This window comes from Bidens hawaiensis, unplaced genomic scaffold, assembly GCF_021521415.1.
Source record: "Bidens hawaiensis isolate Kalapana, Puna unplaced genomic scaffold, B.hawaiensis_p1.1 tig00011152_1, whole genome shotgun sequence".
Taxonomy (NCBI): domain Eukaryota; kingdom Viridiplantae; phylum Streptophyta; class Magnoliopsida; order Asterales; family Asteraceae; genus Bidens; species Bidens hawaiensis.
The window spans coordinates 248,104-259,899 of NW_027491864.1; the positions used below are offsets into that span (position 1 = coordinate 248,104).

The 11,796-nt window shown below is 35.6% G+C and overlaps 1 pseudogene across 1 annotated transcript; it reads right to left on the bottom strand.

Moving 5' to 3' along the window:
* Positions 1-1,698: 1,698 nt before the first annotated feature.
* Positions 1,699-5,545, bottom strand: LOC143537267 (G-type lectin S-receptor-like serine/threonine-protein kinase At4g27290; annotated as a pseudogene). The gene is made up of 7 exons (XR_013136020.1): positions 3,967-5,545; positions 3,743-3,877; positions 3,357-3,514; positions 2,861-3,071; positions 2,535-2,772; positions 2,308-2,458; positions 1,699-1,976 (listed from the first exon to the last, which is right to left on the bottom strand). The product of XR_013136020.1 is annotated as a G-type lectin S-receptor-like serine/threonine-protein kinase At4g27290 (transcript).
* Between the last annotated feature and the right edge of the window lie 6,251 nt (positions 5,546-11,796).

Sequence of the window (11,796 nt, forward strand, 5' to 3'; positions counted from 1 at the left end):
GTATAGTAAAACCAATCTTACTAAAAACGAAAGTGAGCAAATGGTAAAGTGCCACTTCAGTTGCCTTCGTCTGAGCATATATGAAAGTGAGCAAGTGGTAATTTCACTTTTAAGTAGAATGAAATGTGAACTTTTGAAAATAGCATAATGAAGTACTAAATTAGTACCTCAGTTTAAGGTGAATGAACGAGTAAAATTGTATATAAGTTAATTAAGCATGTGGGCTTTGTTCATCAATAACGTAATACGGGGAATAAAAACTAGTTATATATATAATAATGATGACCATCTAAATAAATATATAAAATATAGCCATTATTATACCTTATTATTTTCAAGTGTTTCTAAACTAGCTTTATGCAACACTTTTCATTAAGGTATTTAATCGAGCAAGTATATACATACCGTCAAAATGATATAGAAAAATCCAATTTTCTTTTCAATTTACCCCAATTCACATAAAGTAAACAAGATTCATGATATCTAGTCGAATTTCTAAAAAAAAAAACCACGACTTATAACAAAAATTGATACCGTGCCTCAATTGATAGGACTTGGATGTACAGTACTGTAAACCAATGAACCGAGCCTGAATATGACCGAAACTCGATGTTCCTCCTGATGCCAGTCCTCGGTTATGTATGTTGGCATATACTGGGGTTTAGGTCAAACGTGATGGCCTTTGTCAATCATATTAGATTGTTAGGTGAGTGAAATTAGATCATGATGAGCAATAATTGACCATGCATGTCTAAATGAACTTAACGGTCATTATAGATTTTAATGGAACGGGCTTTATTACGTCACATTAACTGGTTAAATCAAGATCGATGTAGTGTGTAATACGTGATTAAAATGAGCAATAACAAATCGTACATATCTTAATGGACCATATTAAACCTTAATAATCAAAACTATTAACGGATAATGACTGCCTTTGTTTGGTCATGTTAGGTCTTAAACGGTCTAGTCCAGTTAATGTTTTTTTCTTTTTGGATATCACGGATTCATTGATAAGTTTTACAAACACATAAAAGAACTATTATTACTAATTTTGTGAGATGAATGGGTAATCTTAAAAAAAATATAATAACTTTTTTATAAACTTCAGATTCGTCAATAACTTATTATGATGAAAATTAAAAATTAATTTTCTCCTTTTAGATTTCGTGTGATGTTGGCGGATTTTCCCAAGACAGGCGTGGCCGGGTGAGTATAAACCGGGTAAGACCCTCGAGACTTGTCATACTCAAACACATGAAACCTAGCTTATAGTTTAATAGGGTCGGTTCTCGCGCATATCATATGAAAGTTAATCGGTTCCATGTCAGGGAATGGATATGAAGGATGACCCGCAAATGCGTTTATACTTCATATTGTTGATGCAATGATCTTGTACTTACTGTTGATGCAATGATCTTGTACTTATAGTTGATGCAATAATCATTTAAACTTTATATGGTGGATGTTACGAATATGTTTTATTCGTGGTTATGGTTTAAGATGGTCTATTAAGTGTTTAGGGATATGTATGTGACACATGATCAAAACTAATAAAAAGTCACTCGAACCACAAGACATTTCATCTATATCGTTATCAAAATTGAAGAGATTAATTAAAGTTTAATCATTGTTCTTCCAACATGTTTAGTAGCCTTATAGCTAAAGTTGTTTCTTCTAATACATGCAACTTTAATTTTATCTACCACTCAACATTGTAATGCTTAGTTCATTGTTAGAACTTGTTCCATACGAGCTTGAAAATTGAGAAGTATCTTGTTTAGTGTTCCAACGTAAAATCCTGGTTCACCGAGCATCAAGATCACATTAGTCATAGTCGGTCGATCTTCTGGGTTACGCTGAACACACAATAAACCAACATGGATTGACCGTAGAACTTGAGACACGTTCATTGATTCATTGAGGCACTTAGCAACTAATTGCAAGGATCTACCTTTATTATGAAGTTCCCATGCCTATAAAAAAAATGAAAACTAGTCATACATTTTGTTATTTTAAAGGACCAATGGCAATAAAAATAAACCGACATAGTTATTTTTATTTAGGTTATTTTTTCTTAAACGGTTAACTTAGTCATCCACTAATCCTACTTGTAGGTATTCAAGTTTATGTGGCACAAACTATCGAAAAGTTTTATTTTGGGTAATCTTCAGAGGTTTTTACTAATATCATTCTTTTGGTTCGTAATTATGGGTGATAACAAAGATAATAATTCAGTTAGGAAAAAAAATTGAATATAGCCTATTATATAATTTTCCATTTGAAAATTAAAAGGCCAAAACTTACATGTCCAATAAGGTTGTTACAATGTTCAGTTAGGACAAACCCTCTGTTTTTCTCCCCAAACACAATTTCCAGTACTAATATGCCAAAGCTATACACGTCTGATTTTATCGAAAATATGCCATCTCCTGCGTACTCTGGCGCCATGTAGCCACTGTTTGTGAGGAATCAAAGTTAATGTAAGCGCTTTACTATATAAACTGAATAAGGTTAGGGTGAATGATTCTCACTATGTGCCAACCACTCTGTTTGTGTTTGCTTCTATTTGATTTCCTCCGAAAGCTCTAGCCATGCCAAAGTCGGATATCTTCGGGTTCATATCCTTGTCAAGCAAAATGTTGCTGACTTTGAGATCTCTATGTATGATTCTGAGCCTAGAATCATGTTGAAGATAAAGAAGTCCTCGGGCAATTCCATCGATAATATGGTAACGTGTAGGCCAGTCAAGTCGTTCACTTTGAGTTTTGTCTGCGAATAGTTAGAATTATAGTTCAGGTGTTTTTGCTAATTTAATAATTTTCAAGGTTTTTCCTTCTTGTTCCATTTACCAATTTACCAAAAATGAATAAATCGAGGCTTTTGTTTGGCATATACTCATAGATCAGCATCTTTTCAGCTCCGTCTATGCAGCAACCCAAGAGCTTGACCAGATTTCGATGTTGTAGTTTAGATATTGAGATTACTTCATTCATAAACTAATCATGTCCTTGAGTAGATGTTTTTGCTAACTTCTTTACTGCTATTTCCTGTCCATCTTCGAGTATGCCCTGAAACATCACATAAAAGCGTTCTATTCATATCTAGAGAATACTTGTTTATCTACTTATTTCATTTCACCATTTTATTGTTATTAGTTGTTGGGCATATCAACACCGATTTCTCTTAATCTCAAATCAGACAAAAAATATAGGGTAAACAGCTAACCAATAAGAAACTATAAGAAAACATTTAATAATTCCACAGCCATAGTGTAACCGAATTCTTGTATCATCTGCGACTTGTTCTCATGTAACAATTCTGAGTCGACTACACAATATGGAGTCGTATAGTACCTTGTAAACCGGTCCAAAACCACCCTCTCCAAGTTTGTTGTTCGGTGAAAAGTTGTTGGTAGATTTAAGTATTGTAGACAAGCCAAATAGTGGTAGCTCTAGATCTTCATCACCACTTCTGTTTTTCCGATCATGTCTCGATTTGTTTTCGGGTGTCCCTGTGAAGGGGATAAGCACAACTTCTATTATAGGAACTAGTAACACTGCAGGTACATAACTACATATAATTGGCATGATAGGTTGACTGGGTTATGTGTTAATGTGTGTTTCTTTGTAAGCTTCGGGTTGATTGAATAAAAACTTTATTATATTATATGATTAGAGAAATTCTATAATTTATACCATAATATTTGAAATTCATTTATTCTTAATTAGTAGAGAAATACCTTGCTGCTTTTGCTTCTGCCTATAAAAACGAAAATATAAGCATACTAATATAACCAAAAACACAAATGCTATGGGCACAATAACTTTTACTTTTCTCCCTGAATTTGAGCTTCTTCTACTGTCTTTTGTTGATTCTGTGATAAATCATAATGCCTTAATTATATTAACATTTAGAAACATAATTATGGAGTTACTAACGAAAATATGAACTGTTTTTAATTACCTAACTCAGAAGCTGACAATCGTATAAAAAGCGTGTCCCCATCTTCAGCATATGTTCTGATATCCATTAGGCCACCAAACCATAGCAGGCAACCACTACCAGCCCCTGATATATTCGAATTAGTGTAGGCGGTACACGAACAATTGCTTTTACACAACTTCTCACATTCGACAAGGGTCATGGTCTGGTTATACCACGACCCACGAGTGTCGGGTAACTTCAAATTTGAATACTTGTTGAATCCTTCCCCAGGGTTACAATCCAAAGGGATACTATGTCGACACCCTTGTGACCAATCTGTAATTTTCCACTGATCAGGAGACGTGGGTTCGAACCCCTTCAAACATTCACACACTGGGGACTTGTCAATGTTGCAGCTTGCAAATTGCCCACACACCACATATTCATCACAGATATCGTTTTGTCGTGCCAAAAATGGGTTCCATGCTTTCCTACTATCAATCCAAAAGAAGCGTTCTACTTGACCATTTACTTGTAAAACCAGACGCGTAGTAACTGAAGCGTCTATAAGATTATATTGGTAGTAAATTTCTCGTTGATTAAGAACAAAGGTGAAGTTGAAAAACGGGTTCCGTCTCAACTGAGTAATTCCGCTAAGCCTGAGTCCATTCCATGGACCTCCTCTCAACTTTAATTTCTGGCCTTGCCATAGGTTTAGCTGAGGGTAACCTTCTGTATCAATCCTGAAAGAAAACTCACCCAAAGCTGGATCATCGTCGGACTTCCAGGACGTGAAGTGTCTGTCAATCCCCGTGATCAAATTCCATCCTAGCTTCATTCCAGGAAGTAAAGTGTCTGTCATAAAGTCGAAACTTTGCCATAAGGGATTTTCTTGATTGATGTCCTCACCTTCCTCGTGTATTATAAAGTTGCCTGTATCTAGAAGCTGACCAATCGGATTCTTCACTGACGTGGCTGATAAGTTCCCTGACGACCATATGGCATCGCCAGTGGTGGCGTTTCTGAGAACTAAAATTCCCTGAAGGGTGAGAGTTAGCTCACTAGACGTACCTGTGAGTGGTGTGTTCCGGTTTGCTACCCATACATAGGTTCGTCTTGATATTGTTTTGTACCAAATTCCTACATAGAGGTTCTTGGAATTACCCGGGCTAAAGAAACCAAGTTCAAAGGTTTCTTGTGCGGAAACTATTGTTTCGTTATATCTTATGATTTGGTTTGCGGATATGATGTCTGCAGAATAGGCACAAGTTATTGACGCGTAAAGTACAGAAAGTAAGCCGAAGATCAACCTGGTGATCTTGGCCACTCTTTCCGCCATTAAAAACGCATACAAGGAATTAAACTCAAAACTCCAATTAGACGTCTTCTTTCTTTTCAAAGGGAATGTTATTTTATGCAGCCTTTTTCATGGTCAACATAGAAATTTTGAGACCACATAAAGGAATACGTTGATTAATTCTTTCTCATTTCAACACAATCTACGAGACAAAGTCATCAACCACTCCACAGAACAATATTCTATTATTATTAAAACCATCAAGTCGGTTAAGAAAGTCTTTGGAAACAAATTTGGAGTTGCCAAGTCAAAACAATATCTCTTAAACTAGTGTACAAGTATGACCTTAATAGTGTTACTAGAAAAAGTTGGTAAAAGTCTTAGGAGGACGTCTAGATGTGAAATTGACGTCATTTGTTCTTAATATCAATTGATTACGCACCAAAACAATCTGATGTCAAACTCACGTCTGGATGATAGCATACACAACTAAATGTAATGTGTATTTGTGATAGCTTTCTCACACGTTTCGACGAATATCTTGGTCGTATATGATTTTACAACCATTTTCTAAGATCTAAAAAATTTGGCCGAAACAACAACTTTCTAAAAATGTGGATAAGTTTCTTAATGAAACAAACGATTACATAAGGCCCCATTATAGAGTGAATTCTAATTTTTGAATTTCAAAAACTCATTTATACTAAAATTAAGACTAAAAATATGAATGTACATTTATGCTAATTAAAGATGAAGAACGAAGTCCAGATACACATGGTACAATACCCAGATTCTTTCAACAATTATGGCTTTCATGATGAGAACTATAGCCAATACCAACAACTAATCATGAAAATTATACAAACACTGTTAGCCAAAGGGAATTCTTCATGTAGCTACCTTTCAACATGGAATCGGTACTGGCTTTTAAGAGTAAATAAGTACGAAAGCTAAGAGTGTTAGCGAGTGAGAGAGCATACCTATTCTCTTCCGGTCCTCTAGTATTTATAGTTGTGTAGAATAGGACTGATATCACTGATCACGTCTATTGGTCCTCATTTGTTGAAAAGGGCCTAACGGAATGTGATAATGACATCCATGTATTCTTTTATGGATTGTGGTTTACTTATTCGATGTGTGTTATTAATTTCGGGTCACTCAAATCCCCCTAGTCCAGTGCTTAGTTTATAAAATAAAAACTGGCGTTGGCTAAATTATAGAGTGGTTAAGATCAATCTATGTTTTTGTTGTTGTTTTTCGTTTCTCCCTTTTACGTTTTTTATGCGTAAAGAAATGATTTTTCTGAATTTGTTGATGGGATCGACACTATCGCTATCTTTTTTTTTGTGAAAAGAAAGTGACATTGAGGTCATGTGACATTCACGTCCTATTGGGCGTTTGTATTTGGGGTTCTTCTTTCTCTCTTGAATTTATTCTTCTCAAATACTCTTCCATCTTTTTAAATACCGATGATTTTCTTGTGTTTTAACCCACAAACATGGCGCCAAAAGGTTAATTGAAGAAAAATAAACACAATGTTTCGGCCATCCATTATCATTGGGATGTCGATAAGTACCAGAAGTATCTTCTCGATTATTGCATTCTCCCTGAATGGAATTCAGTGTTAGCATTATATAACAAGATAGTTTTCCGCCTCATGTGGGAAAGATAGCCCGTTATGCCGAAGTTTTTTCACTTTTTGCAACTTCCCGCTACCTACGGCCCACTTATTGGTTGATGTCTCAAACTTCATATATATCAAATGCGGGTAGGGTTAGTGAAATTTTTTCATAATGAGTTATGTTACCGTGGGTATGGTTATTGGCCTGGTTTAGATGTTTTTAGTGTGTGTTATTGGTTAGTTCGCAAGAACAATTTCTTAGAAATCCTGTATGAAAATGTGAAACACTAAACAAATAAAGACGTTAACAGTGAACCAAGCTTGTGTTAGACACAATTACCATAAGCAGATTCGCGGTCTGTTCCAGGGTTCGCTGGTTCAAACGAGTAGCGAATTGCCGGACTTGATCACTTTTCTAAATGAAACTGAAGCATTGTTGTAACAGAGAGATTCAAAGTGGACATTGTTTTTGGTGTGTCTTGAAATGATGCATTTGGTTTTATACCATAAAACCCATAACTGAAACAAATACTGAATAATAACCATTAATGTGTAATAATACTTAATAATGGTCATTAGTGCAATATAAACCGATAATAATGATAATTAATAATAATCATTGCTGATTAGTTACTTAGTTGTCCCAAGACCGAGTGCAAAAATTGCCTCACGAGAGCCCGGGTTTTTGGAGCTGCATTACATTCAAGACTTTCATTCACACTTACACCCAAACTTCCAACAATCCCCCACACGAATGGAGGTCAGAACAACATTATTCTGATTAGATTTTAACAACTGAGTTTTGCATACAATAGGTAGGGTTATCCTTTGAACCTTTGCTCATGAAGCGCACCTAGCCCACTAACTCTGAGTAGATGGTGATGTCTTTGAACTCGTATGCCGTTTGTGTAGACGACAATACACCTCACACAAGACTCTCCTGAAAAGTCTAAGTTGTCATAGTTATGTTCTTACGGTCATGAACATGAGCTTGGTTCTGCGAGAGCCATTAAGTATTGAGCCCTAACAATACCTTTCGAAGCGACCCCACTACTCACCACATAGGTGATTCACCATGTATGATTGCTTTAGTTGAATCATTAAAAGCCATAGGCTTAGCCTCACAATTGTCAATTTTCGGAATATACTAGGAAGTTTACTAAGCCATGTAGTAAATTTCCTTTTAAATACGTAGGGTTATCCCCTTCCCCCCTCCCCACAATGAATTCATACAATTAGGTTTTCCTATTGACCACAAATATTGGGTTCTCCAGTCTTTTGAGTTAGGTTTCCTTCATATGAACTTTAATTTTTCAATGGCTTTAGTCCCATTCCCATGGAAGACTTCTGAACTACCTCTCTACTCAAGCCTTTTGTTTGTGGATCTGTGTGACACTCGTCAATTTCAGGTTAACTCCGTTAATCCGAATTCCGTTAATTCAAACTTAAGATCACACGAACTGTAACGCATATCTCATTACATTTAAACTAGGGTTTAAACGACGCATGAAAATCACTACACAAGTAGTCTTTCGGAATTTCACCGAACACACACGAGTCGACTCAAACCGTTGGTGAACAAACCCAAAACAATAAATATTTGATAATTATGTGTTAAGTTATATGCTACTTGATAATTATACATAGAACACTAAATTCAAGAGACAAGGGTCTATTGTTTATACTAGGATTGATTTAATAGAAGTTAAGGGGGGCTAAGTGTAACAAGTTAATATTATAATTAAATATTAACAAAACCCTAATACCCTACCCCCTCCCTTACACCGATCGGCCTCCCCCCTCTCCCCTTTGGCGACCGTGAGCACACACACACACACACAAGTGTTTTTTAAGTTTCTTTGAAGGAATCAAGGTGCTAGCTAGGTAGTTTACACTCTCTCTAGTCTATTTATTGATTTAATTGCATGATTTAGCTTAATAAACATAAACCCTAGATGTTAAAATCATTTATTGTTGATAGATTATGCATCTAGAGGGTTGCTTGCATTGTTAAATGTTCATAGATTGATAGTTTGTTGAGTTTTGATGAAAACTGATGTTGGGCAGATTATTGAATTCGTGTTTAGATGACTGGAACTCGATGTTAATTTCATGTTTTGAAGTGATTGTTGATTCTATAATATACTACGTCGAGTCTAGATTCTGAAAAGTCCGAGTTTGTAAATTTTGGACGTGTAAAAGTTTGTTTTTATTATTTTACAAATCTGTTGTGCAAGTCTGATTCAGGAAACCTGCTGGTAAGCTGTTTTGCGACTTAGATAGCTCATAAACGACAAGACCAAATGGGTTGGTTCCACTTCTGGAAGTTAATATTTTGAGTTAGGAATTTAACCCAATTGTTCTTGAATTAATTGTATTTGTCATTTAACGGGAATAACAAATAACATTCTGTTGCGCATGATAATGATTGTTGTATGTTTGCTGTGATGTTTTGATCATTGTGATAAAATATACGATAAAAATATAATAAAAATATTTTTAGAAACCTAACTCATGTATGCTTCTGTGATGATTTTTGGTGATTTATTTGACATGTTAGGATTTATTAAATAGAGTAATCTTGTCAAGTGAAAATCTGCCTGGACAATTTAGCTGCTGAATTACTTGAATTATCATGAAAAGTGCATAACTGATCGATGTTTGCTATGTTTTAACCAAATTGCCCTTGTGGGGGGATATTTGCTAGTAATGAATGATGTTAATACTTGACACTTAAGTACTTGTTCACATCTGTAACTTGTCACCAATGTGTTTGTCGAGTCGCACTTACTTCACAAACGAAACACGAAACGCATCTCATGCATAAGTTTTATGTGTCGAGTCTAGGGACTCACTCGTAGTTCAATACTTAGAAAATCTCATTTTTGTTTTTATAACACTAGTGAGGATTTTCTGTGACACACACATTTCTCGGATCTTTTTGGTTATCTTCGCAAACAGTGAGTTTCACGTCCCCCTTTTACTCTTTTTTAAACGCTTTTATTTGGGGGAGATAACATACTCCAACGCTGTAGATTTTGTTTAGTTTTAATATATCACTTGTAAGGCTAAGTGGCAAACAAACCAACTAAAGTCCTTCATAACATCGTACCGGTTAATATTTGGATAATAGCGAGTCATTGTTGAGTAGTACTACTAGGTTTGACAAACCCCACCCAACTCTAAACTCGACTGTAGGTCGAGTGGGTGTAATCTTGGCTAACACATTACCATGGTCGTGGTTGACATGGTGGCAAGGCAATTGATAAACGGTCAGCTTCAGTGTCGAACACTTAGTAATACATGCTTGATAGGTTAGCTACCTATTGATATATAATTGACTTAACACTATCTGGTAACGCAAAACATAAACGCAAACGCTTTATTTATATAAACTTGTGAACTCACCAACCCTGTGTTGACACTTTTAGTATGTTATTCTTAGGTATCCGAGGCGGGCGCATGGTATAGGATCATGCATTCGCTAAACACCATCGTTTGAAAACTTCTTTTAATTTTTATCTTAATAACTTGGGTTTTTAAGTCGTCCTGTGTGGCGAAAACTTTTTGGTTTACAAATTTACACTTCCGCATTTTATTTAAGACTTAATGTCTTGTTGGTTTGAAAACTTTAAACATGGTGTTTGATTATAACTAATGATTCCGATCCTGTTAGTTCACACCCTCTGACGGTAAAAATCCGTTAGCGGATTTTGAGGGTGTGACACTCCGCGATATTATCCTTTGACTTCACATAGTAAGAGTGATAATTCCTGTAGAGATTATTTGTCATACCGTATTATGTCTATGTATGCTATGAGCTCTGCCAATTGCGTATTGGCTATCACAATGTATGCAAATGACCGATGTCGGCTTAGGCCATCTTGGTATATCCTCAACAAACTGATGTAGCCATCTGCCTGTTCGCCCGCTTTATATAAGGCGATGAACTCTTATTTCATCGTGGATCTAGCTTAAACCGTTTGCTTGAATGATTTCCACGATATAGTTGCGCCTCCAAGTGTGAATACATACCCACGTGTTGCTCATGAATCATTTGTGTCAGATATCCAATTTGAATGACAATGTCCTTTGATGTCAGTTACATATTTGTTCATGTAATGCAACCCGCATTTCCGAGGGTATATTAAGTACAAAAGCAATACACAGTTCCAATATACTGAACTTGATTTGCTCGTGTATCTACTTAGCTTGGTCACAACATATGCTAAGTCTGACCTAGTGCAATCCTAATATACATTAAGCTGCTGATAAATCTTGAGTATTCCAACCGGTTCAGCCAGCTTCTAAATGTTTTTTAGGCATTGTAGGGCTAATATTCTATATTATTATTAGGATTATGTATGTCTTTTTGTTTGCTTATACTCGGTGTATTACGTACTCGATACGTTTACTTTGTGCCCATGTAATGTAAACTTGGATAAATGGGGACTCTATACTTTAGGCATTTCTCAAAACAACTCTTGGAAATAAACATAACACTTTTCACTTTCTCTCTCTACAAAACTTCTCTTTCTTTCTTTTATGTTTACAAACTAAGATCCGAGATCAGAGTGTTGTGAGTGATTTTCGCTAACTAACAACACGGATTGTAACATCCCAAGTTTCGTCGGTATTTAAAGGAATTGGGTTTAATTAAATTATAGAAGATAAATGTAATTATCTAAAGTAGGAGGGGAATAAGTGTCATTAGATGAAAAGTTAAACATGAAACTCTACCCTCTTCCTATAAATGTAGTCACCATCTCATTTATACCCATTCTAGCCTCCAAACTCATTATTTACCAAATTCCCGTTTTTGAGAAATTAACCCACAAAGACACGACAATTACCGGAGATCTAACCGTCGGATGTGTCTCAAATTTTAACTTAGTGTTCATGGAATATAAATGAAGATTCCCACCAATCAGATCTTCGATCAGAGGTCAGG